At 32.6% G+C, this 26,059-nt stretch overlaps 1 protein-coding gene and 2 long non-coding RNA genes across 5 annotated transcripts in view; 1 reads left to right on the top strand and 2 right to left on the bottom strand.

The window, feature by feature from the left end:
• mol (dual oxidase maturation factor 1 mol) overlaps positions 1–26,059 on the bottom strand; it is a 68,201-nt gene that overhangs the window by 12,997 nt on the left and 29,145 nt on the right. Inside the window, exon 1 of one of the 3 annotated variants that reach the window (XM_073093196.1) lies at positions 13,678–14,078. The exons of the other annotated variants lie outside the window; for them this stretch is intronic. The gene's annotated coding sequence lies outside the window, so the exon portion shown is untranslated. Of the gene's footprint in view, positions 1–13,677; positions 14,079–26,059 lie in introns of those variants that run through there. 3 annotated transcript variants of the gene reach the window in all.
• LOC140757470 (uncharacterized) lies at positions 20,734–22,183 on the top strand. Its single transcript, XR_012103985.1, has 2 exons — positions 20,734–21,363; positions 21,904–22,183. It is a non-coding gene; the product is annotated as an uncharacterized LOC140757470 (long non-coding RNA).
• On the bottom strand, positions 22,343–24,649 carry LOC140757471 (uncharacterized). The gene is made up of 2 exons (XR_012103986.1): positions 24,214–24,649; positions 22,343–23,669 (listed from the first exon to the last, which is right to left on the bottom strand). It is a non-coding gene; the product is annotated as an uncharacterized LOC140757471 (long non-coding RNA).

The following is a 26,059-nucleotide window of genomic DNA, read 5'->3' as shown; positions in this document are numbered from 1 at the left end:
TTCGAAACAGTTCTTCTACAATCCATTCAAGGAGCGAATAGGTCTTAGTTTAATGTTTTGAATAAGCTATAACATTCGGTTGTCTGTTAACATGAAAATGTTGAAAAAATATCTTAAAATTCAATATAATAAATTTAAAGTTACGTATATTTGACACAGTTCAGTTAAATTGGACAGTAAAATGTTTTTGTTCAATATTACCGATTCAATATGTTGTATAATATCGATTGAATAGAAACGTCTTATATTATGTATTAACATAAGAAATAAGTGTACCATTTTGTTTAAAAGCATATACTTGTAATGTTTTGCTCAATGTCGCAATTATGTCTAATGGTTCGAAGTCATTACAAAAGCAATTTCAGCGGAGCAACGTGTCCTTAGAGAAGTTTAATAGAGATAATTTTGAAGCGTAAATAATTATTAGAATGGCAATAGTACATATGAGTAGGAACATAATAATAAAAATTAAATGCCATTTTTAATGTCCTACAATCGATTAGTGTAATTAATTTAATTAATTACATTTAATTGATTGAATATTAAAGTTGCAGTAAAAACATGGGTAAAACTAATTGGTCCTTCAATGGTTTAAATGATTTTTTTTATATGTTTGTAGGTAGGTATACCAAACTTAAAAAGTAAATTCTTATTGAAGTAGTAATTGCCGTTTTTGAAAATCATTCAATAATTTTCAAATATTAAAATATTAAATAATAAAAATAAAAAAATTAAATACCTTAAAATAAATTCTGTAATTTTACGTACATATTTGAATTGTGTGAATAGTCGCTTTCGATGTTTCTCGAACATAATAAATTAGGTTCACCTCAAACTTGATTTCAATGCAATAAAATCAATAACATTAGTTCGAGTGTGAGCGGCCTTTAGGCGTGGTTACCCGGAAGAGGTGATCGGTCGTTGCCTGTACGTAAAGGCCACCGGATGCCGGGTCGGACGACCTCAGGTATCCGTGGTGATAGCAAGGGCGTTCATAGACAAGTCAGGGTCAACCTGAGCTCATGATCATCATTATGTTTATTGTGAAGTAAGTGTTATTAAAATAAATTGCTTCAAGTCTGTTGTGCATTGTTACATAACAGCTGTACATTTGCGTTGAAATATCTATTCTTCTTTAATACGTGGTTATAATGTCCATCGATTTTAACCAAAAGATTTTATTTATTATAAATAATTAATATTTATTAAAAGGCAGGAGTATCTTTATCAAAATATGACAGAAATATTAGAGAAAGTTACAATTGCACAATTGCTACGTATAATTTCAAAATTATGATTCCCACTTGCGTAAAAGTTATGGTAAGTGAAGTAATGTAGAATGCACCGTTGAATTAATAACTTTATATATTTAGTCTACGAGGTACATGTTTACATATTGGTTTAACTCAAGATCCAGCTTCATAAGGAAAGAATACGCGGAAAAATGTATGGTATTCCGTATTAGATTTACATGAGTCAACATCCTTTGTTGATCCTTCACACTCGTAATAAGGGTGACGTTGAGGACGTTACGAGGGATGGGACGATATATCGGAAGTACAATTATAACAAAATAAAAGGTCGATAAACTTAGTATTGATACCTATCGATATATATTTAACGTTTGTCGATGCTATCATACCGAAAAAATTAAAATCGACGTTGAAAAATTTAAATAGGTATCTATTGTTACTTGTATTTTTAGGTCGGCGTAAAAGGGGTGATTAATTTCAAAAAGTAAGTGGAATGTTAATATTATTAGTTACTGATATTTTAGTCCGTCAATGTAAGTATCGATATTTACCTTTGCTGTAAATATCGATATCGAACTCACATCGCTAGTTACGAGTATTTTGACCGGCCTCGCTCAATGTAACGCTGACGACTCCATAAATGTTTCACAGAACGTGCTTCTAATATTTTATTCCATAACATTACACACGCATCATCATTATAATATATGTAATGTAATTTGTACCAGATGAACGATCTGTAAGATGAAGGAGAGTTGCCTGTTTAATGAAACGTGTAGAGGACGTTTTTAATGTTTATAGTCATCGCACATCCAGTAACAGTGTCGTTTTTTATTGGTTTGCAGTAGTTTACAGTATGCAGTATGTTACAGAAGAGTTTGGAGCTCATAGACTTCTGTGAGCAATTACATGTGGGAGAAATTCTACCGAGGACTAAGGTAGTCGCATTATAGCTAAGTCAGTTGGCATCCACAATGTTCCACTAATACTTTGAATAGTTTCACGCTAGAAATGGTTGTAGGGTGGCACCTCCCCCGTCGAAACGTACCGGCTCTATCACGTTAAACTCTAACCAGTAATCTAAAACACTAATAAAACAAGTTTAAAAATATTTGTAAGAAAACATTTCGACGTTTTGAAACGTGTGTAAAATTGTGAAGTTTATTCTATTTCAGAGAGGAGACTCGAGCTCAAGTAGGTAACGGAAGTCGGTGTCCCTGTAGTTTCGGGACCAGAATAGGGCTACGGTATCCCCTGCCTGTCGTAAGAGGCGACTAAAAGGGGGCTTCTGGGGTTGCGGCAGCAAGAAAGGAAGCTCGAACCGACCGGTAAGCGACCCCGGGAAGGGCGGCGGTATGTGTGGTCGCATACCGTCGTACGCACCAGACGGTGTGGCGAGCATCAAGTTCACTTGGGCAGAGCCCGACGGGGCAACGCACTAAGAGGACTCCGGTTGCGTTCCTTTGGAGATCCCGGAGCCCTCTACGCAGCACCGAGGACGGCCACCGGGGGTTTTAGTGCGGTAAAAATCCCACGTAACCCTGCGTCGCTCCCACGGTGCCGGGTACCTTTTGAAGGTTTCCCCTCGTAAACAATAAAAAAAAGGGAACGGAAGTCGGTAGTGGATAACTGCATAAAAACTAAATTATTTTGTTCCGCACCATTTTTGTTTTTCTGGTATTTCATTTCCATGAAACTTACACCATGCTACAAAAAATCTTTAAATTATGCATAACGGTTATTTATGACTATTATACAATGTTATGTTGCATTCGCATGACCCGCTGCCCTGATTGCCTCAATCGTCATTGTATGAGAAGTATGTCGTTAATTAAATTTTCACGCACTGTGTGTACTTAAATAATAATATTATTCCATTATATTACCTAATGATGATAACAGTGGTTGAACCGGAAAGACTTCGTAAAAGAAATGAGTAGCTGTGAAGTCGTATTCTTTTGAGGCAAATGGAAAAATGATGAAAATTATTTTTTGTAAGGATATAAATAAAATCGACACTATAAAGGTAGCACGTAAATATTGAAAGATTTTCAGAAATCTTTATTTTATACATTTTTTACCTAAGTATCGTGTCGTAACCATTGATCGTGTCGTAAACTTGATGTTTAGTGGTCATTTTCACGCATGGGTGGCAGCGATATCAGAGAGAACTGTAACAGCATGCTACCTAAGATCAATAAAGGTGCGTGGTTGCGTCTAAGGAATTATTTATCATACCACACCCATCAATTTAGACCACAGTATGTATATGCTCGTATAGTAGTTCTATTAATTACATATAATTAAAACAAGTGCAGAAATATAGAGATATAAAGTTATATAATTAAATATACAACCAGTATGAAGAAATATAAACATTTAAGATAATATAATTTATAATTAAAATGAATATTTGCATATTCATTTTAATTAAATATTAATTAAAATGAACAATTATAAGGAGTTATGAAAAACGCTGTTAATTTGCAAAGTAGTTCAGCAGAGAATATTATTATAATACATATCTATCTGCAAACAAACATATCCACTTAATGTTTTATATATTTATTTATAAAATAGAGTTAAAGATAAAGTATAAAGTTATAAAGTGCTATTACTTTAATATTCAGTGTTATATATCATAAACAAATTTAGCTGTGCATTTAGTAAATAAATAATAAAACAAATGGTTATAGAACAGATAAATAAATATTTCTACGGTTTTTGGTAGCAGTAACACCTGCTAGTCGATTAATTCGGATCTATACCGGAGTGTTTAACGTAATGTTTTCCGTGAAACTGGTTAATTGACAGGTAAATAAATTTTGCGCAACGTCTCGCTGGTATGCTGGGCGCAGTATTAGGAACTTAAAACTGCGATTTACGCTGTGTTCACACGGCATTATACAGCTTATTTTTGTGCAGGACAAATTTAATCGAATGAAAAAGGAAATTAGAGATGGGATTTTGATTTATTCAATTTAAGTATATCACTCGTGCTACCAAGACAAATCTAATTAAATCTAATAATTTAATTTTATTCAAAATAGGTTCTTTACAGAGCACCTTTTGAATGTCAATACATCTACCGCTACAAATCATCTAACAACATATGACATGTTAAAATCCGTAAAGTCGTTCAGGCTGTACATCGTGCCAAAGAATTAGACATACATGCACATGTTCTAAAACATTAATCTCCTTCTGTCAACTCGTTTAAAAACGTGCAGTACGATGTCGTGTGAACCCAGTTTTAGGGCCGATGTCAAAATGTGGCTAAGATAAATGACCGTGCAGTATGACAATCTGTTTTGTTATGGTTACACAAGATACCGAGCTTGTGGGCTTTTGATAACTAAATTACTTGTTTTTTTCCATTGACAGATAATAATGACACCTAAGTGGGTGTTTTGTAGGTACAAGGTTATGTTAAAATTTATTTGTTTTCAGATGAAGGTATGCCGTTCGGCTAAATTTACAATTTACAGTATTTAAATATCTATAAACAAGTTGCATGCCGATGTAACATTTTAAGCTAGAACGCAAATATATTACAATAAAACTTTACAAAAAAAGATGATTCAAACCCAAAAATAGATATATTAGGCAATAAATAATGTGTCTTAGTAATCTTTTATCAACAAACAAGTAAATTTATGTCGAATTTTTGTTGGTGTAAAGAAAATATTTTAAATAATAATAAATAATTATAATGAATACACGTTTTGAGTCGTGAGCATCATCGGCAACCCTTTACTGTCACAAACGTAAGGGTCTAGGTTCCTAATGGATGGATCATACACCTCTATCATCTTTATTAAGGAAATACTTAGGCACATAGGATACTTTTCAATGTTTTCTCACAGTAAAAATAACTTCATAAAGTTAATCAATTTATCAGTCAAGAATTAACATAAGATTGTTTTAAAACTGTTTTGTTATATTATACTCCATGTATAACGATATTACTTAAAACGAATATATGGACATACTCGTATCAAAGATATAGTTCTGGCGTTTACCTTGGGAAAACTTCTTAAAGTACGGGGAAGCGCAAAACATGCGATATTTTTATCGTGACAAATGCACTTTACGTACATGGCGTGCATGCATACTAGTTTACTTACACGGCACGAGCCTTTCACGGTCACTTGATTTAAAAATCAAGTATTTTTACACTTTTACGATCACTCAGAATGTAGATATTTGAATAATTTATATTTTTTACTTTCTACAACTGCTTATAAGTGCATAATTGAGGCATTTTTCGTACAAATTAAGATTGACAAAACTATTTACTTTTTGGTTAGGTAAAGGTGTGATAAAATTTGTAGACATAAATATAATATAAGCAAAGGGCCGTAGACTATTTGCTTACAAGGACAATTTACATATTTTAATACAATGTTTCTTGCGGTAGATATTATGGTTTACGACTGTTATTACGATTGGCCTCCAAACCTTGCCCTGTGAGGACAAGGCAAATGAATATCTAAATAATAGTAATCTTAGATTAATGTAGTGTTGGATTGTGGTTGTTAGTTTTGTACCGATAAGAATTCTTGTAACTTTAAAACCGTCCAAGTATTACTTCTCATATAAACTTTCGATGGAGTAACAAATACAGTAAAATATGTAGTTTATTTAAAGTAGATTCTTTACTGATTTTTTTAACATTAATACTCTACCATCGCCTTGCAAGATACTTCGTTTATAGAGAAGAATATGCGAAAGAAACTCCATAACACATCTTTCTAATAAGTTTCTTATAGAATGTTAACATGAAAAGATCATTCCTCCATGGGAGCAATACATTTGGATTAAAATACGTAATAAGCAATTAGTAAAGTTTCGTAGAAAGCATTAATTCCATAAATTATTGCTTTGCGGGTAAGTATTTGCACGATCTTCGATTATACAGCCGCATCGGAGCCAGTTAAGTCACTCAAGTCTATAATCTCAGTGAAAGTCATTGGCAACCAGTATAAATGCAGAAACTTGTTCCATCGCGATGTAGTGGGTAATAGATTAGGAAGGAGATCAGTGCTATGTATGGAATTATAGATAAGCGCCGGCGTGGGCTGTCTTACATAATCGAGTTCCGATCGGTTGCTCGGAACTTGACCTTGCGTTGAACACCATCTGTTGCACATACGATGTTCGTATGTACCGAATTACTGATATAAGGAACGTTAAATGCCAATTTTTTATGATATAGGAGTAGCAGACGAGCATGCAGTCCACCTGATGGTAAGTGGCTACTGCCGCCCATGGACATCTGTAATCAACCCCAAATAGGATTAGATATTCCTATCTGAGGTCAGTCACAGATGCGCCGCTACCCCTGAGGACTAAGCTGGAACGCCTCGGAAAAATCTGTCTCCCTTACCACACCCTTCAAACCGGAACACAGCAGCGCCTAACACTGCTGTTATTAGGTAGAAATAGGTGTGACGGTGGTGCCGCCGGAGTCGAACCCCAAAGAGTTCTACCACCTTCATTACCAATTAGTACTTAATAACATTATGCTGTTCCTTTTTCGTAATACTCGTACCGGTTCGTATGTTTATAGGTAATCTGATCGTTGATAAAGATACGTTGCTTATTAATCCCTCTTCAGGTTTGAGTATCAGGTTGTTATGAAGGCGGTAGAATATTTTGTGGTTCGATTGCGACGAAATGACCGCACCTTTTCGTAATTCATAGTTGTAGATTGAAGTTTTAATGTACCGTGCATTTTGATGCGATCTTTTTCCTCGTTGATCATTATATCGCATCTACTAAAATAGTCAACAAAATTTCGTCTGTAAAATCTCCGCTATTACAATGTCACGACATTTGACACCACGCTAATGAAATATTCGTAAGTATTAGGTTACAATTTTTCGGTTGTGCTTCAAGCCGTACAGAGTAGGATATAATCGATAAATGACTAATATTGTTTTCTCATTGTCAGGACCGTTTGAACCGGATATCCCGTTGTAGAATGGAAAATCGTATTTAGTAAAGTATGGAGTAGTAGGTTTTAACCTTAAATATATTTTTATGTAGTAATGTCTATTATAATTGTACTAACAGGTCTTAATGGACATTGTTTGTTACGTCTATTACAAAAAGTATACTCAATTTAAAATAAGGAGACCAATATTGCTACTCCTCTATACTATGCTCGAGTATAACCATATATTCAAATTAGCTTAACGCACTTGTTTGACAGACAAGTTTCATAATGATAAATCGAAAGCGGCAACTTCATCGTATTACAGGCAACACTACATATACAAGCGATCCAATAAATCTTGTAGACGGATGTAAATGGATCATCGTCCTCTATTGTGAGCCGGTCATTTTTCAAGTGACTGGTGCTGACATTAACTTCGAGCGTTGTAACAAGTTTGCATTGAGTGCTTCGGTACAACCTTCTCAAATGACAGCCTGGCACAAAAACAACGGACACTCGGTATTCGAGCCAAGGCCCAGTAATTAGATACTTGAGTTAGATAGCTGTAGAATTAAGAGAATAGCAGTCTGTTTGAACAGATAACGTCGTAATTAATATGTGCGGATGGTTTGGAGTTTGGAACGACGTTGAGGCAAGCTCTGAACCAATTATAAAAGTTTATTTGAACGATTTTCTGTTTTGCAGCGATGTAGGTAATTTGAATTAATTTTTGAGGAATAATTTTACTCGAATACGAATTATCTTGAATTGGTACGTATTATATTACAAAATACCGTAAAAGGCAACATCTACCTATTGAACTAGTTTGCTTTAGCGAGAGCTTAATTATGTCTACCTATAGTACCTAATAGTATTGTCATATGAGAAGTTCCGGGTTTAAATATCATAATTTTAATTTTAATAACCTTGTCCGTAATATATACTTTTGTTTCAGTTTGCTTGTTTCTTTAACGAGTTTCTTATTGGAGATTTGCATTAATGCCATGCTTATATATAACGCCAGTGTCTTCGCCTATATAACAACTGAAACATTTATGGACGTGTTCATAGATAAATTATTATGTTACAACCAGATTGTAATATGAATTAATGCTTAGTATTAGTTTTCATGCACCGTATTACAATACATTGCCGCAGGAGGCAACATTAACCTATTGAACAAGATCGCTGTAGCAAGTTTAATTACACCTACCTATCACTTGAAGTTCCGGGTTTAAACCATAGATGTAGTATAAAAAGTCATTGGTTCAAATCCATAGCTTCAACCATACCACTAATTTTTACAAGTCATTTGTATAATAATTGCCAATGCTTCACGTTTTTAACTCGCGGAATAATCGCAATTTTGTATCTAATAACATGCCAGATTGCCAAGATTTTTGACGATTGCCTTCGCGTTTACAAAGACTAAAAAGACGTTAATGGATGTATTCTTAGATGTGGTTTAATAATAATCTCACGATTAGATTGTAATGACATTAAAGCATCAAATTAATTGTAAGGGTGTCGTAAGAAATTACGTGCATTAAAAATACTATCACTCTCTAGGTAATATTAAAGGAAAATTTTATGAGGTAATACATGAGTAAGAGGTCTTGGTAATATCTTCGTCATTGGCATAAGATGTTGGTACATAGTACACGTAAGTTCATGTATCTAACTTATAAGCTAATTATTTATTAAATTTCCTACTTTAGAACATTATAAGGATGACCTGAAGAAGACGGCGGGAAACCGCTGGATTCAAAGGGCACGGGACCGGTTGGAGTGGCGCCAATTTGGGGAGGCCTCTGTCCAGCAATGTACCTTAAAAGTCTGATGGATGGATGGATTATTCATCTATACTAATATTATGAAGAGGAAAACTTTATTTGTTTGTTTGGTTGTAATGAATAGGCTCAAAAACTACTGGACCGATTTTAAAAATTCTTTCACCATTCGAAAGCTACATTATCTACGAGTAACATAGGCCATATTTTATACGAAATATATTTGATAAATAAATTTTGAGACGCTACAAAGTTTGCCGAGTCTGCTTGTTTATATATATACATACATATATAGATGTCATGGACATCATCGGCGCCATTTTGCCATCTTCCGTCAGGTGGACTGCATGTTCTTTTGCTGCTTCATTATTGTAAAAACTAATCTAAATGTTTCATTATTCGCGTATTTTGGTTAACAAGCTAACAAATGTATAGCACTAGAGTGTTAAACAAGTCCGCGGTAGTCGCGGAAATGACGATATTGTTATGATTCGGTTGTAGAACTTTGTTATATCTATGCTAATAACAATGACTCATATGCCAGTGATAGAGGAACTATAACAGCATAACTTATAAAAATCTGTACTAAAAACTCCAGAATAAATGAGCATTCTCATTTACTTAGATATTAATATTTGAATGGAAAAATTTAAAAAAAAAATATTTTAGAAGAAAAAAGAAATTAAAAAAAACCTTATTAGCATTTTTCTTACTTTGTAGGGGATTACACAGAACAATGACTCATCTAGACCATGAATGTTACGGACAGAAATGAAATAATATTTTGAATAAGTTAAAAAAATGTTTAAAAGATTTGTTCGTTTCTCGCCTCAGATGACACAGATATGCGAATTTTGGGCAGCATAATAAAGAAAATAATACAAGTTCCCCGTTCCCAAGTTCTAAAACGAAAGTTTCGCCTCACAGCCTTGTCCACTACGCTACGAGTACTTGCACAACGCCGGAACAAGACTTGTTAACTTGTACATCATGAGAATACGTAAAACACGTAAAAGCATTGTCATGTTTCAGACATTCGTAACATTTGAGTGAACGTAAGATGTGTAATGTATCAGATGCAGGTCACCTAAAGTGAAGGTGTTTTTTGAATGGACTCTTCTTGGCTTCCGCGGGCACTCAGTTTGGTAGATGTAGCGTGACGCACACGCGAGGCCGCTCAAAGGCCAAGCAAGCAATCTAGCCTGATCTATCGCATTGACCGTTCTTTAACTAGCGTGTCTATTCTGTTCAAAATTTCAAGAAAATAATATTTTTAAACATTTTAGACTTTATAAAATCCAAATGGCATACGGCAGTGATAGTCTATCGGTTAAGAAACTCGTCTTCTTGATCGAGGGGTCCGAGGTTCAAATCCCAGGCACGTATCTCTGATTTTCAAAGTTATGTGCGTATTAGAAATTAATTATTACTTGCTAAACGGCAAAGGAAAACATCGTGAGGAAACCTGCACACCAGAGTGATTTGTAAAAAAAAATTCAAAGGTATGACCCGCGCCTAGGACTGGGACAGTAATGGGTTGATGATGAAATGGAATAAGACTCTTGTTTAAGGATGACAAATACGTTATTTTTCCTGAGTACTAATTTGGCATAAATTAAACTAGAACATAGCACCGCTGTATGTGCTGTTATAAGGTAGAAACGGGTATGGCGGTAGCAGTAACCGTATGTCATACGACAATGCGGGTCATGCGATCTATTAATGCAATGATATTTCCTTGGTAGACGTCAATAGGAATCTCTATTTTTTATGTCAAATCTATTATCTATTATTGTATTCAGTTTAAAAGATTTCATTCAACTCGCACGCTCAAAGAATATTTACTTCAACAATCTTCACGAAATCTACCGTGCGAAGAGCAATCTTCTTCTAATTATGTAGTTTACTTAGATTGATTATTAAAAGCGGCAAAAAGGCAATCAAATTGATTAATCTATTAATTTTCTTTATTGTACTGAGGTAGCTGTTGCATGAATGGTTTTTATGTAATAACAGTAATAAATGGTTATGTCGAGTGGTAATTGTAATCCTCTAAATACCCCAAACAAGACATGCGTCTTTCATGATGTCTTAAATCTGGCAAATTGTACTTTAGTAGTAGAGACTAATACTTGAAGTATATTAAATAACTTGCATAATAGTGGCAGAGAAGTAAATAAAGGTATTGCTTCTATCTTCAGTAAAATATATTTACTGCTGATTATGTCGTGACTTTATTGAATCGATTTTAATTAAACTTATCTTTCACTTCTAGGAAGATTATTTGCACTAACATTCATATCTGATCTTATGTCATAAATAATCTCTATTTTGTCATTTATTTCTAATTTAACTTTATGTGAATATAATTCAATTTAACTTTATTTTTATGTAATTGGATGTCTTGTTTTCATGCTGTCGTTGCCTATAATTATTCTAGTTCTTACCTTGGACTGTTTGTAATGTTTAATTGAAAATGTAAATGTGTAAATAATGTTGGCAACGTTTTAATAAATAACTATGAGACCATTCTATCGAATACCACAAATTGGAACTACTAGATTTTTTTTTATCTAGATCTCTTACTTTATTACGTGCAAAACCGCGGTTCACAGTTAGTAAAGTTTTAAATTAATCAGGCTTGGTCATGTACCCTTATGTTCAAATGTCGGCACAATGGACGCGATAACCTTGCTTTAATGATAAACCTTTATACTTGGATGATTAACCATACAGCTGTCAGTCGGGTTTTTCCTTAAGGGATATAATTATGTATATCTCACCTCACCTCGATACAGGTACAACAAAAAGATTAAGATTACATGCTTCATGTTCATCATTTCTTTCTTTTGTATGGTTTACAAGTACATGTATTGACTGACATGTGTTTATTTATTGCAACTTACAACTTTAAGGTTAAGGTCGAAATTTTCGCTATATATCTAGAAATAAAAGGTATATTTAAGTATCGGATGTAGAAAGGTTGGTCCTACAAGACGGTGAATAATTACGAACGAGCAATATAACTTTAAGTTATTTAAATTAAAGAATATTTCTCGAAATTCGATCGTTTAAAGATAGTACCTATAAATTGTAATTGATGAGTTTTATTATAAAAGTGATTTTAACTAACAGGAAATGAGATCATTCGTAGCTTCGTAGCTGCAATAAGTCGTAGCAGTCCTGCTACGACAGGTTAAGGAAAAAATACTGTAGCACTTAAACACTACACATTATGTGAAGTAATTGTAATAAACTTGTGTATCTAAGATTATAAAATACAAGGAAATTATTATAGTTTTATACGACCGAAACAAAGCATTACGTTTCCGTAGTTTGAAGTTAATGCATAATTACCGTTAAATACAAAAGTATGTGTAATACTGAGCAATTAACATATTAGTATAACTAAGACTAATTTACGTATAATTTTTATATGGGGCAACGTAGTATTATGTAATCTTTTGTAATCTATTCACGGAACTTTATTTCAGAATGTTATGTTATTTATATTATGAATTACCTTAACTTTATTAGGATTAGTAAATCAAAAAGATATCAAAGTTACTATTATAGATATACATATTTTTTACCCGAAGGCATCAGAGGGCCTTCCCTCTTTTATATTTGTGGTGTGTTGGGTGTGTGTCCAATCATTTGGTACGCATTACAGCTCGAAAAGCTTATGGAATTAAAAAAAAAATGAGAAATACTACTCATTATTTATTCTGTAATTGTATAACATAGAACAAAATGTGGAATATCTTCGTGAAAAATTGTCTTAGAGGTATTTAAATAAAAGGTTCCAATCGTATATATCCGATAAAATCTTTTATTATGTAAGTATTGGAATAGAGGGTTCCAATATCTGACATTTGTAAAGGTTATAAGTAGATTAGTCCAGTTTTTTGATATTTTTATTTTATAATATAGCGGTTCTGTCCCACGGTTTCACTTGCGTTTAATAATAGTTCCCCAATTGGGTTATATATGAATGTCACATAGCTAAAATTGTTCCTTAGCCTCAGTAAATTGTAAATCTATATTTTAAAATACTTATCAATATAACTTAAATATAGTAGTATTAATTATTCTACATTTATTTAAGTATTTCCCGGAACCCAGAACCTTCCGCTTGGCAGACCGGTAGATGCACCACTGCGCTACGAGGTTATAGTGTCTAAATGAGGGTGGTATAGCTGAAGAGCCATATTAGGACACAAGGTGGCGGTAACGCATCTGTTTCTGCTTTATAGTATCTGTAAGGGCCCTTAGGTCGCTCCTGTGGCTCTAAAGTAACCCTACCTTGTGAGGTATTTTTCAATTTTACTAAAAACTTTTGTAGATGTTTCTACATTTACAATTACGAAACATTCCATGTAACTTTAAGATGAAACCATATATTAGGTGCTATATTTGTTAGACAAAAATAGTAAATAGACAATAAGAATATTGTCAGATATTTAGAAGAATTAACATGTCCTCAAACGTATTAAGGATAATTATATGAACAACCTTACTTAGATTTTTCTACTTTATAATTAGCGAAGCTTTGTCCATGAAATGAGAACGAATGCAATGTATAGTGTGTATACAAACAGGTTTAGTATTAAAATTTGTTTAGTCATATTTTTGTACAGTTATGAGTGTGTCAGCAGGACAATAGGTACGTTACTTGAACCGTTCTACCCACCTTATGATTTCACTGGTAAAATAACAGCTACAATGTTATATGGCACAAATATAATTGGCACAATCATCACAGTATGCATAATGCACTAATGATATGTTTTATGTCACTGGAACAGCACTACCACTATAACTTTATTCGGGAGTCGACAGCGAGGGCTGCATTGTTCGTACGAATCGCGCGAGTCATAAGAATCAGTTTCGGCTGGCTGATATTCGAATATATCGGTCGTGTAGTATCGGTAAAGGCTCGGGACGGACTGAGCGGTTTATTATTATATCGAGGGAAGGAGCGCGGTTGTATTCAAGGTTCTGGCGGCCGCGGCCGGCTCACGTAGCGAGGCTTATCTGGCGTCGCCTTTGTCGTTCACGACTTGCTCGTTCGCGTTGTCTCATTAAGACTATCGCGCGGAAATCAGCATGATTCCAAACTTTGGAAATCTATGAACCCGTGAGACCCGATGAATAGATAGAGGACGTCTTGACAGAAATTCTGAAGATAGGCATGTCGATTGGCATAGAAGATGCCACTGTAGATAACAAAATATCAATCCAATCAATATTTCGAAACAATACGTAAGCATAGAAATAAATAAAATTCATAAATGTGTAAGCTTTCAAAATGACTGCCGTTTTATCGCTAATTTTATTGTTTGTTTTTTAAATACCAAAACGAAAAACCCGTTATTATATTTACTGCTTAATCAAACTGTTACATAAGAGTCAATGAGTTGATTAGTAATTTACATTATCCAATGTCACAGGCACAATGTTAAAACTAAATGTGTTTTAGTCACGTCGTTTTGTTCGTAACGTGAAGTAATATGTTGAACAATGTCGCTGTCGCTTGGATTTACAAAGACATAAAAGAAAATATTATGAGGCATTGAATGAAGAATGAAGGACGTGTTTTCAAACATGTGATCGTAGTGTCGGGGGCTGGCGTGATGTTTGAGGCATGTTTGAAGTGTTTGAAGCGTGCAGGGATTCACGTATGACGCGTGACGCACAATACGTGACGGCACTGGTAATTCGCATCACTTATTCTTATCGAGTGTGAATTAAGTGGTGTGCAATCAGAAATTTCGATGCGATTCAATCATTTACAGATCTTACTAAATTAGGTGTCACTTGCAATCTACCATTGCATCCAAGCATAGTGAATAGGCAATAAAATAAAAGTGGCTTATACATTATTTATTCTTAGATTAGGTGCAAGAAACTAACCACAAAGTAGATGTTACATAATATGTGACAATCTATGATGACGACATTTCTTTGTAATTTCATTTGGGTAGAAATTTGTGTAAGTGAATGCAATATTTAATTTAATTTTTACCGTGTAAAATAGGACAAGTTATTACTTAAATATCTACTCCGTTAATATCCGAGTTTTAGTATAAATAAGTACAAGTAATACCTTAGGAAAACGTGGGTGTTTTGAAATCCTAGATCCATTAATCTTAATTATTGTACATACAATATACATATACACCTACATGTGAAAAGATTTGAATTAAGTATTCCAAGAAAGGCAGTAAACACATAATTCATTGAAAAAATATAATGAATACATTTTATTTATGTAAGCCGGATCAGGATCTCGTAGCGCTTACGATTTCCCCGAAATGGCCGTAGAAAAAAACAATAAGCTGTATTGGGCAAAATGGTCTAATAGTCAGTCACCTTTAATGGTGAGACATGCGAGTTACAACCTTAATATAACTACTTCTTTATATATTTCAGATCAGTGCTAGACGGGTACACGTGACAGACCACGGTGGCGGTACCTTCGTTAAACAATTTTTTTTTTTTAATTTTTATAATATAGGATTTAATCATTGAGCATGCAGTCCACTTGATGGTATGTGGTTACTGCCGCCCATGGTCACCTGAGGTCGGAGGACTACAGATCCGACAGTACCCCTGAGGACTAAGCTGGAATGCATCGGAAAAGTACATGTCCCTTACCACACCCTTCAATCCATGACTGAATATCTGATAACAGTATCTAAATTCCAAAGTTTGAATATTAAAGCTGATTAGATACTAATTTAAATATTATGTTTATGATTTGAATATTATATGAATAATGATGTTATAAAAATAAAGATCTATGAGTCGAGAGAGTGGGCTTGTCGGAAGCAGACCTTAGTCAAGAACTGGCTGACCTTTCTATTTGACTTCTACGGAGCATAACATTATAAATAGTTTGCACTTCCTCCTATTTTAACACAAGGCCAGCTTTGAGTGTGTGTTCTTCAAGCTAATTTGAGGTAATTATTTTTGACGTCGTACGCTTGGGTATAACACTTTAAAAGATTCACAGTATCACATTTAATAAAAAACAACTAGTTAAAGAATATGTCGTCGATGTAATAGTACATGGTCACTGCCGTCCATGGAGAACTGTACCCTTAGTATGAGTTTTTATGTTTTTACAAAAATGACTGTTTTTGTATTTGTTTGCGTATTTCCCATACATTTCCAATCAGTTCTGATACAGTCCGCTGGGGCGCTGATTGGAAAGGTATGGGCAAATACGTAAACATGTAGCATACAAGGGTGCTGTAATTAAAAGGGGTTCTACTAGAAGCTAATAGCAGATGCGTTGACATTACTAAGGAGTAAAATGGCCTTCTCATATGTACTTCAGCTAGCATCCACACCCTTTCAACGAATCGCAAGAATTGTTTTATACTAGAAATAAAAGTAGCGGTGGTATCACCCGGTCAGGCGGTATTGCTTCAATCATCTTTCAAAATGGCTTAAATGTAATTAAGTTTACCACGAAAATAAAAATATTTGAGTGCAAAGCTAAATATAAAACGATGCACTTTATCTCATTTTAAGATAATGTAAAAAAGTAAAATTTTAATTGGTTTGAACTTTTAGCTTATCTCAATAATATATTGTTTTGAATTTTAATTTCATATAATGGAAAATGTTGTAAAAGGAAGAAAATGAAGGAATATATTATGGTTGAGAGCAGCAGAATTATTTTGAAACAAACAGACACTTCACTTATATTATTTGAAGAGTTATAAAGATTATTATTATTATCGATTTATCGTAGATCGTGAGAAACTCTGTCGACGGCTTAACATTTAAGCCTCTAAGGTATGTATTGAGAATTTTTCAAAAGATAACATTTATGTATACATACTATAAGTAAGAGCTATTCATCTGTTCTGCCTCGACGAAGTTTTTGTCACGATCTGACACAAATTGAATGAATTGAATGTCCCACAAAAAATGAATGGGCTTCGGTTTTTTACCAAAAAACTATATTGAATTGACATTTGTAATATAGTAGACGTGATATCGAATAGGCAATTTCATATCCTATCGATAGAAAGGACTCAGTCTCAACGCGTTGCGAGCTATTGTTACCTAGTTACGATAGTTGATTTCTTAGCCTTCTAAGTTTCCAGTCACTTGCCGTTTGCGCACTAGCAGCCGTTTGTAGGCAAAATAAACTCTTCAGTGCATATAATCCTCGTATTATACTCAATCTGGATATAGCGTTTCTACGTTTAAAAAGTGAGCAATGCCTGTTGGACAAGCATATTTCTCATAGCAATAACGTTGTCTGCAACTGAGTAATTGAAATGTAACCGAATAGCTATTGTAAAGTAGGTAGTTTGCATTAATTTTAAGCCCTATTTATAGCTACCGACATTGCCTAATTTATTCTTTTATGTAAAATTGTTGGTGAAGCAGGTACATTTTTGTAAATCAAACAATACTACTTATTCATCACGATTTTAAATCTTTACGGTTCTTATTGCAAATCAATCATTATTATTGCTATAGTTGCTCGTTCATTGTAATCGATAACTGAAAAAACATTTTGATTAAAAAAATGTGTAACTTCAAGTCTAATTTAAAAGTTTAAACGGAACTCAGTAAAAAATATCTTGGAAAATAGACCATTTCATGTTTAACAGCTTAACCTACTGTCACTTAGCCTACAAAGAGGCTAAATTGAAATGTTGAATAGTTTAGATGGAAGTTCGCCTCAACGCCCACTAGTTGAGCTCGGTTTCTGTTACGATTGTTATCTGCCGGCTAACCAGATCACCGTCGGGTCAGCCTACCAACGAGAACAATTCAACACATAACACGTCTTGCCACAGTTTCAGTTAGCAATTATTATTTATCTTATAGTCGTAATTAAAAGTTGTAAAATACACAAGGTTATGATAGTTGAGTGTTATGATTTCGTAAGTTTGGATGCATTGAAATAATTCACGGTTTCCGGTTATTTTTTAGATAAAATAATACTAAAGAGGCGATTAGAAGTTTTTTGACATTCATATTATATATGTTAGCGGAAATTAGCGGTACAGTGAATAAATACATTTTTCTACATGTTTAACCTTCTCTTCAATATTATTAAAATAAAGATTTCGTGGCGTAAATTCCTTTTTTTCCTTTTTTTAAAATTACATTTTTTTTTTGTATTTTTATAGTTTTTTTTTGATAAATGTTGATCGTCTTCGATAAAACACTATTACAGGATTACAGGGAGTGACAAAGACTATATTTTAGCCCTAAAATACCTAAAGGACTGCTATTAGAACTGAAAATCCTTTAGTGGGACAATGCAGTTAGGATTTGAACAGAACCTCATTGCAAGTAGGTAGGTACGAACAAACCGTTGGTCATTTTGTAAAACCAGCTTACCTTTGTATTGTAGTTACCAGTATTATAAGCCTTGACCCTGAACTGATAATATTGAAATATGAATATGCAATATGTATATTGTATAGCTTAAAATTAAAAATATTTGTGTATAAATATTTGTATATGAATAGACAAATTCAAGTTTTTGATGAGTGTAAATATTATTCAATTACCGTCTTATTTTATGTTATTCATGACAAACAAGCCTTAATTGACAAGTTTGGAATGCTGAAATCTACAAATACAGTAAGAATTTTTGCTAAAATTCCATATAGGTACTTGTTGAGTAAAACTAGTAAATACTTTTTTAACTTTTTACGGGAATTTTCTACCACATTCATTTAAAGCTTTGTAAGCTTATGTTATAACTTGAAGTTTAGTAAATCATTTCTATTATACGAGTACCATAACATATAGATTTTCAATAGTTCATCCCGTTGTACGGATAATAGGTACATATTACTTCCGTAGCCAAAGGTCAAGCCAGAGTCCAAAAACGTACATTCCCGCAGATCATGCAAACTGTACCCGTACCATGAGTTTTTACGTTTTGACAAATATGACTGTTTTGGTATTTGTGTACGTATTTGCCCATACAATTTTCAATCAGCGACCCTAGTGGATTGTATCAGAACTATAGTGTCAGTAACGTAACATTAAATGTCGAAATTGATGGCGCTTTATGTTTTGTCTCTCTTTTTTGCGAACAAGTAAGGGAGACAAAAAGTTCATCGTCACTCGAGCACTTACTTATTGTTACGTTTACTCAGTACTCACTTACCGTGCTGCGCTTTCGACAACTCATTCTACTAAAGCAAACGGAACAGAATAATGGATTGAGTAAACGTAACGTAAAATTGTAGGATGTTTTAAAAACTCATGGTAAGGGTATATACTGAGTTCCGAACAGAAGCTAGTATTAAGTACTCTATATAAATACGTATAAAATGTTTGTAGGTGTCGTCTGATCCGCTCTGAGTCACGCTCAGCCGAGGTTGCTTACGAAATATCCTCTCCAAGTTCTCCAACGTAACGTGTTAAGTCTTTCGGTAAATGAGCTAATGTGTAAATTAAAGGTAATTCTATTTTACTCCATTTTTATTTGCATCTAATGCGATTATATTACCAAAATGTGTCTTCTTGTAATTGTAAAAGTTATTCTTTATATGCATTTAATAAAAAGTAAATACTTATGCATAAAGTAGTACCTTTATGGATAATTAATTATATTATGTAGATAACATGCAAAAATTATATAGACTAGCCTTTATAATAATAATCTATTCCTAAAATATTTGAACTTGTTTTATAAACTTTAATTTGGATTTTTATGCTCTGATTAAGACGAATTAGAGATTTTATATCAGTTACAAAGTGCGTGTATGAGTTTCCCCTAGCGCCAAAGTGTACATAAATACAATTTAATGTCATATTATTCGATGTAGAAACATTTCAGATACCTACACAACGCTTATACCTTTAAAACCTTTTATAAAGGTTATGGTAGAGACCTTGTGCATTATACTATAATTTGTGTGCATGTAACCTATGACACTATCGTAAAATTGCATTTAATAGATGTACATTAAACAACCAGGTGAAGTACGGACAGTCACCTTTGATGAGATCTTCATGCAAAACCTTCGAGATAATCACTTCAATAATGTTAGCGGTTATTTGTGTGGAGTATTTAGCATCAAACACTTGAGTTTTTATACAAAAATAAAAAAGCAACATAGTGTAGTAATATAGACCTTGTGGTAAATATGATATAAAACAGACAGGTATCTAAACTTATATACAAAATACATTACACATAGTATAGCAGCAGAGGTGGGAGATGGTGGGACAGAGGAGCTTGGTATTTGAACCTCGGACTGCTCGATTGATAAGCTAAGTTTTCGCTGCTAAGCTAGGCAGATCAACTATTCGCTTTCTTCAGATTCTGCGGAAGTTCAAAATGTAGGGTTATTTGAGGTTACCGCGAGGCATATTCAATTAAACAACAAAAAAATTAATCTATTTTTAAACAATTACCAAATCTCGAGTTGAATGATTTCTCTTTTTTCCAATTTATAAGCGATATGGTTCGCTGTCAAATTCAATTAAACAACAAAAGATACTAACCATTGAACCAGATTGGTTTTCTTGTTAGCATTCGTAAAATACCAACAGTTTTTATATACATTTTATTTTAAAATTGAAAGATATTTGGAACTAATTCATTTGATCCTATTTGGTGCTTTATTGTTATGAATATTTTTTGTATGAAAATTAATGTAAATTAATTTTAGGTACTGCCAACACAATTGATGCAATATTATGAGGTATATTTATAAGATTTTTACAGTCAATTTTAGTATCATATTTGTCATATATGTATCAGTACCCTTAGTATGAGTTTTTAACGTTTCCGCGACTCGCTGCTCGTTAACGAGCTCGCCCATACATCTCCTAGCAGCGCCTCTAGCGGAATTTGTTGGAACTAAAATATGGCAGTATGAGTTTTATATTTCAACCGTTTACGAGCTCGGACTCGCTTGACCGAGTAAGGCAAACTCGTAAACGGTCGATAAAGAGTGGTATGGTAGTACAAGTTGCACATTTGACATTTCTTACAAAGTAAAATGACGTCATTTTCGACTCGGACGTCGTTTACGAGCAAATGTTGAACTCGGTAGCTTTTAAACCGTGAGTTGTGTTGTGATTGAAAAAAAACTAAATAAATTTAATAAATTGTGTTGAAAAATTATGTTGTGAGGTCATATTATGCTTCGAGAATTATAAAGGAGGCTGTGTATACGCTCACTGTCGTGAAAGTGAACGATTTAGTGCATCGTACTAAACTTATGTCATATTACCCGGATTACAACCAAATTCAAGCAAACCAGGCATTCAAAGAAGTTTGATTATTGTGCTTCTTATAGAGGGAAACTACTACTTTTGTGCCGTGGAAAATACCAACCTCAAAAGTTTACCAAGGATGACGCTAGTGACTAAGGCAAGTAAAGAGAAATTATAAGTTATACGTTAGGTACATTATCATCGGTGTTATATATTAAATGGTAATTTATTTATTACAAAGTGCCATCACTTGGATATGTTCCATGTTACCATACTACCAGAATGTTATTTGGGTCCCTAATTACTCACCTATCAAAGAAGACTAAGCCTTCAAGTTACAAAGGTTTTAAAGGCTACCGGTTTATATTTCTATTTATAATCCCTTGATTTATCTAACTACTCAGTATAATTTAAAAAGTAACATTTGATTTCCTTGAAGCTGTTACAATAGAATACAAAACTGTTGAACACCAAATTAAAAGTAACAAATACAACATTGGAAAATAACCTAAGGTACAATTGGTGACCATTGTCTTTGAATATAAAGTAATTAGACCAAAATATATTATTTAAGTAGAATACTAGCATTCAACAACAAATTAAGTGAAGTGGAATTTAATGATACATTTGTTTGAGAGTTATTTTAATTCATAAAATCAATGTTAAATAAGTATTATATCTATATTTTATTTTTCAGATAATGCAGCTATGAAGTGTAGGTATAATGGGCATCTGATGAGCCTTCCCTGTTGTGTCCAGGATGTCTACTACATGGCAGAGTACCCCCTTGAATAATACAGCTACTATTTTACATCTACCTATAGAAAGAATCAGTTTAAAATTTTTGGCAAATTCCATCGAAATATGAAGGTCATTAATGCATTTCTAGTGTTAAGTCCATGTGTATTTGTATAGGACTTATAGTTCAATTCAATTCAGACTCAGACGCCTTTAAATAAAATAATAATTAAGAATAATATTCTACTTTAATTTCGAATCCTTTCCCCCAAATTATGAAACTGCCATGGTACATTCCATAAAATACTAACACATTATCGTCATATTTTGTTGCATTATCTTGTATATTGTAAATTTTGTAATAAAAATATTTAATAAATTGTAATAAATAATGCAAGTTCTTGTTTTTTAATTGATTTATTTTCTTGTTAGGCTACAGATTGAATTAATCTTTTATTATAACTATGTCTTATTATAATACAAGTTGCAGGTACAACGCAATATATTAATACAATTTATAGTTAGTATCAAAGTATGTGTTTAGAGGTGACTGAAGACTGTTTTTACATTAATATGCAACAGTAACTGTTTACTCACAACTTTATTATTATTAAAAAAATAATTAACATAAAAACATACAAATTTATTTTATTTTTATTAGTTATTTAAAAGTTGTACCAACAAAGTAAACACTAATACATCAAAAAGACTTAATGCTAATAATGAAATTCTAGATTATAAAATGATAAAGAATTCAAAATCAAATTTACAATTAATAATTTACAACAAATGTATATTATACAATTATTAGTATCAACAATTAAATGTGAGTAAATATTATGTCATTAAAAAATAGGAAAGATTAATAAACATAATCGCAAATAAAAACGTTAGTAGTAAAAGTGAAAATTACATGTACAATAAACTTATAGTATTAAATTTTAAATATTGTAGGAAATCATCACTGCAATATTTAATTAAATAAATACATTGATAATTTAAAAAAGATTGTATCATAAAGTGATGCAATATGAATAAATTAGTAAGTAACAAAATAAATGATTAATAACATTATAGAAAATATCAACATTATAAAATTCACTATTTAAATAATATAAGTGACAAATAAAAAAAAATAACATATATTATTAACAGAAAAGTAAATTATTAAAAGAAAAAATAATATGTTATCAAGTAAGTTCCAAATCCTTTTCTATAATTTCTATAAAATAAACTAATGGATAATAAATCAATTTGGGGAAATATTAGAAGCTGACCTATCTCTATTGCTATTGCACAAATCTACATTAACTTCAATACTTATATAATGTTCTAAGTTTGATCGTGTTTTAGTTTTTTTCAAATGGAAGATAGTTAAATTGGCAAAAATATAACATAATATTTTTGTATAAACATTATATTACTTTTAAAGTATTCATTCCATTAATATTATATTTAAGTAAACATTTATAATTAATGACATTATTACAAGGTAGCTAATAATAATTTATAATACATTATTTCTATGAATGATATTTGACATAGACATTTAGTATAGATACATTATATGCTATCCTCTTTTTCAAATGTGACAATTCCCTTGTGAGTCCAAAGGTGGGAGACAACTGCCTGACATGCCTTGAATTGCAACTGGTGGGGTTTCAATTCTGGATGCAGCTTTTGAAGGCAAAAATTTCAGCATGCCGTTGGGGATGACAAGTTCCACTAAAACAGAGTAAAAAATAATTAGTAAGCTTATTCCAGGGAGTATTACAATTTATAAGTGTTTGTTATTGTATGACTGTGGCAAGGTAGACTATAAAGTCTACTTAAGGGGATGAAATATTTTGAATAATTAAATAAACAACAAAACAAATAATTTATATACTACTCTGAATTTGACTGCTTCCTAACTGATTGATGTATTGTAACATATTGTTTGCATACCCTATTGGGACTTATGTATTAATATAACTGTCAATCTATACAGTATAATTAAAATATTAATTTTGAAAGTTTAGAAACATATTTTATATCTTTTTTTATACAACTAAAATGTATTAACATTATAAAAGAAAAACATGTAAACCAGTTAAAAAGTTATGTAGGAAACAATAAACAGAATCAAAGGATATGCAAATACATATTATCATCTCTGTTTAATAAAATAAGAAATGTTTCAGTCAACATCATTTGTGTTTCAAATTTATTTATTAAGTAAAAACATGTAAATATTTATAATATAAATAAAAATAAATTGATTTTTTACCTTTTTACAATCCACTTGTTATCTTTTAATGTGAGTAGTGCACATGCAATTTTAACGCCAATATGTTCCACACCGGCTTATAAATTCGGGGCCAGCAGCTGGTTTATTTAAACTGACGTGTCTAAAAACAAAAGGCATAATTACGTGGGGCTAATGTAATGAAAGTATAAAGAAACGTTTCACATATACATACGTAGAAAATATGATCGTACTCACCTACTCGGTACTCGATTTTATGAATTCCAGCATTATTTAAACTTACACAACACAACTAGAACTTCAACTTCAACAAAGTACAACTTTATACTTTTATTGAGTAGCACCTTTTTAAAACGTAGTGGTTATAATATTCTCTTAGACTTTTTATTGTTTTTTATTTTAAAAGTATACAAAAACTATGAAAGATGATAAACACTGACACTTAAAAAGTTTTTAATTTTTTTAAATAAACAATACATGACAGTCAAACTGTCAATCCCAACGACAAAGAAGTTTATTATCTTTATGGTAGTGATAAATTTAAAATAAATATTTATATTAATAGCAAAGCGTCGTTAATTTCTTTTTTGTAAATTATATGAAGTACTTTATATATCTTTTAAATTTTCTTTAAATATATGTCATATTATTTGCTTTGGCATTATGTTTATAGGATGTTGATCAATATTTAGCGCGGTAAAAAGAAAAAAAAGGCCTCAAACGTTCCATGAAAAGTCAAGATTGTCAAAATGGCGGATTATATTCGTCTCACTTTTTTGCGTACGTATGAAGGTGACAAAACATTCATCGTCAACGAGCGCCTGGTCAACGAGTTGCGATTGCTCGTTTGTGCATTTCCGACAACTTATACTACCAATGCATTGGATTCGGACCAACGACCCGAGCACTCGGCTCGATCTCGCAAGTGCACATTTTAAAACTCATACTAGGGGTACAGGTTGAATAAACTTCATAGTTGCACATAATTATGTCACAAAAGTTGTAAAAATAAAGGATAATTTATTTAACTTAAGATATTTTTGAGGTTCATTCAATAATTATTTTATATTTTGTTATTAAATTTTTGTTTACGTATAAAAATATTTTGTTAATATTTCTGGGTCGAATTCGTCATTATAATACATTTCTATAAGTGTGAGTGGTCGTTTTAGGTGGAATTAAGGAATATTCGGTACGTTAAAGTAATATTCGATATCATTAATTAAGACAACAGTATCGCCAGAGTCGAAGTTATTTCAACATATGGATAATACTCCGACCGACAATCTATTGGTCCGAGGCAGACACTTCCTATGTATTTATCGTTTTTATTCACGTTCAAAGAATAGCTTACAAATGAGCACAGGTGCCGGCACGTTACCTTGAGTCCGGCGGTGACCTCTCGCCGACCTCAGTGTCACAATGGACAGGAAAACCGGATGCTTCCGTGCACCTGCACCAGTTAATTTAGTTCCTTCTTAATACTTCGCCCTTAACCCATTACTGTCTCACTGCTGGGGGCCTACCACCATCTTTTAAAAACCATCATAGTTCAGAAAAGTTTTATTTCCTCCTTAAAACAGTAAAACATTCCGTCATACATAGTTGAACAAACTTAAACACTCGTTAATTTTTCGCTTATCCATTGTATAAAAGCAACTGAAATTGTCATATTTTGCTAAAAACGTTAAATTTCCTGCGAAAAAAGTAAAAGTATGATTAAAATAATATTGTGTTAAGAGATGGTAGTAATCCTGGGCGCGGTTCTCCTCTGAGAGCGAGGAGGATCCACTACACTGGCCAAGTAAGGATAGATAGACTTTACATGCCTTCCAGGTCTTTTTTCACGAAATGATAAATATTTTAT

This window comes from Epargyreus clarus, unplaced genomic scaffold (assembly GCF_041222505.1).
Source record: "Epargyreus clarus isolate Ecla_fem2 unplaced genomic scaffold, WU_Ecla_fem_2.2 ptg000004l, whole genome shotgun sequence".
NCBI lineage: Eukaryota > Metazoa > Arthropoda > Insecta > Lepidoptera > Hesperiidae > Epargyreus > Epargyreus clarus.
This window is presented reverse-complemented; position numbering and strand designations above follow the sequence as displayed.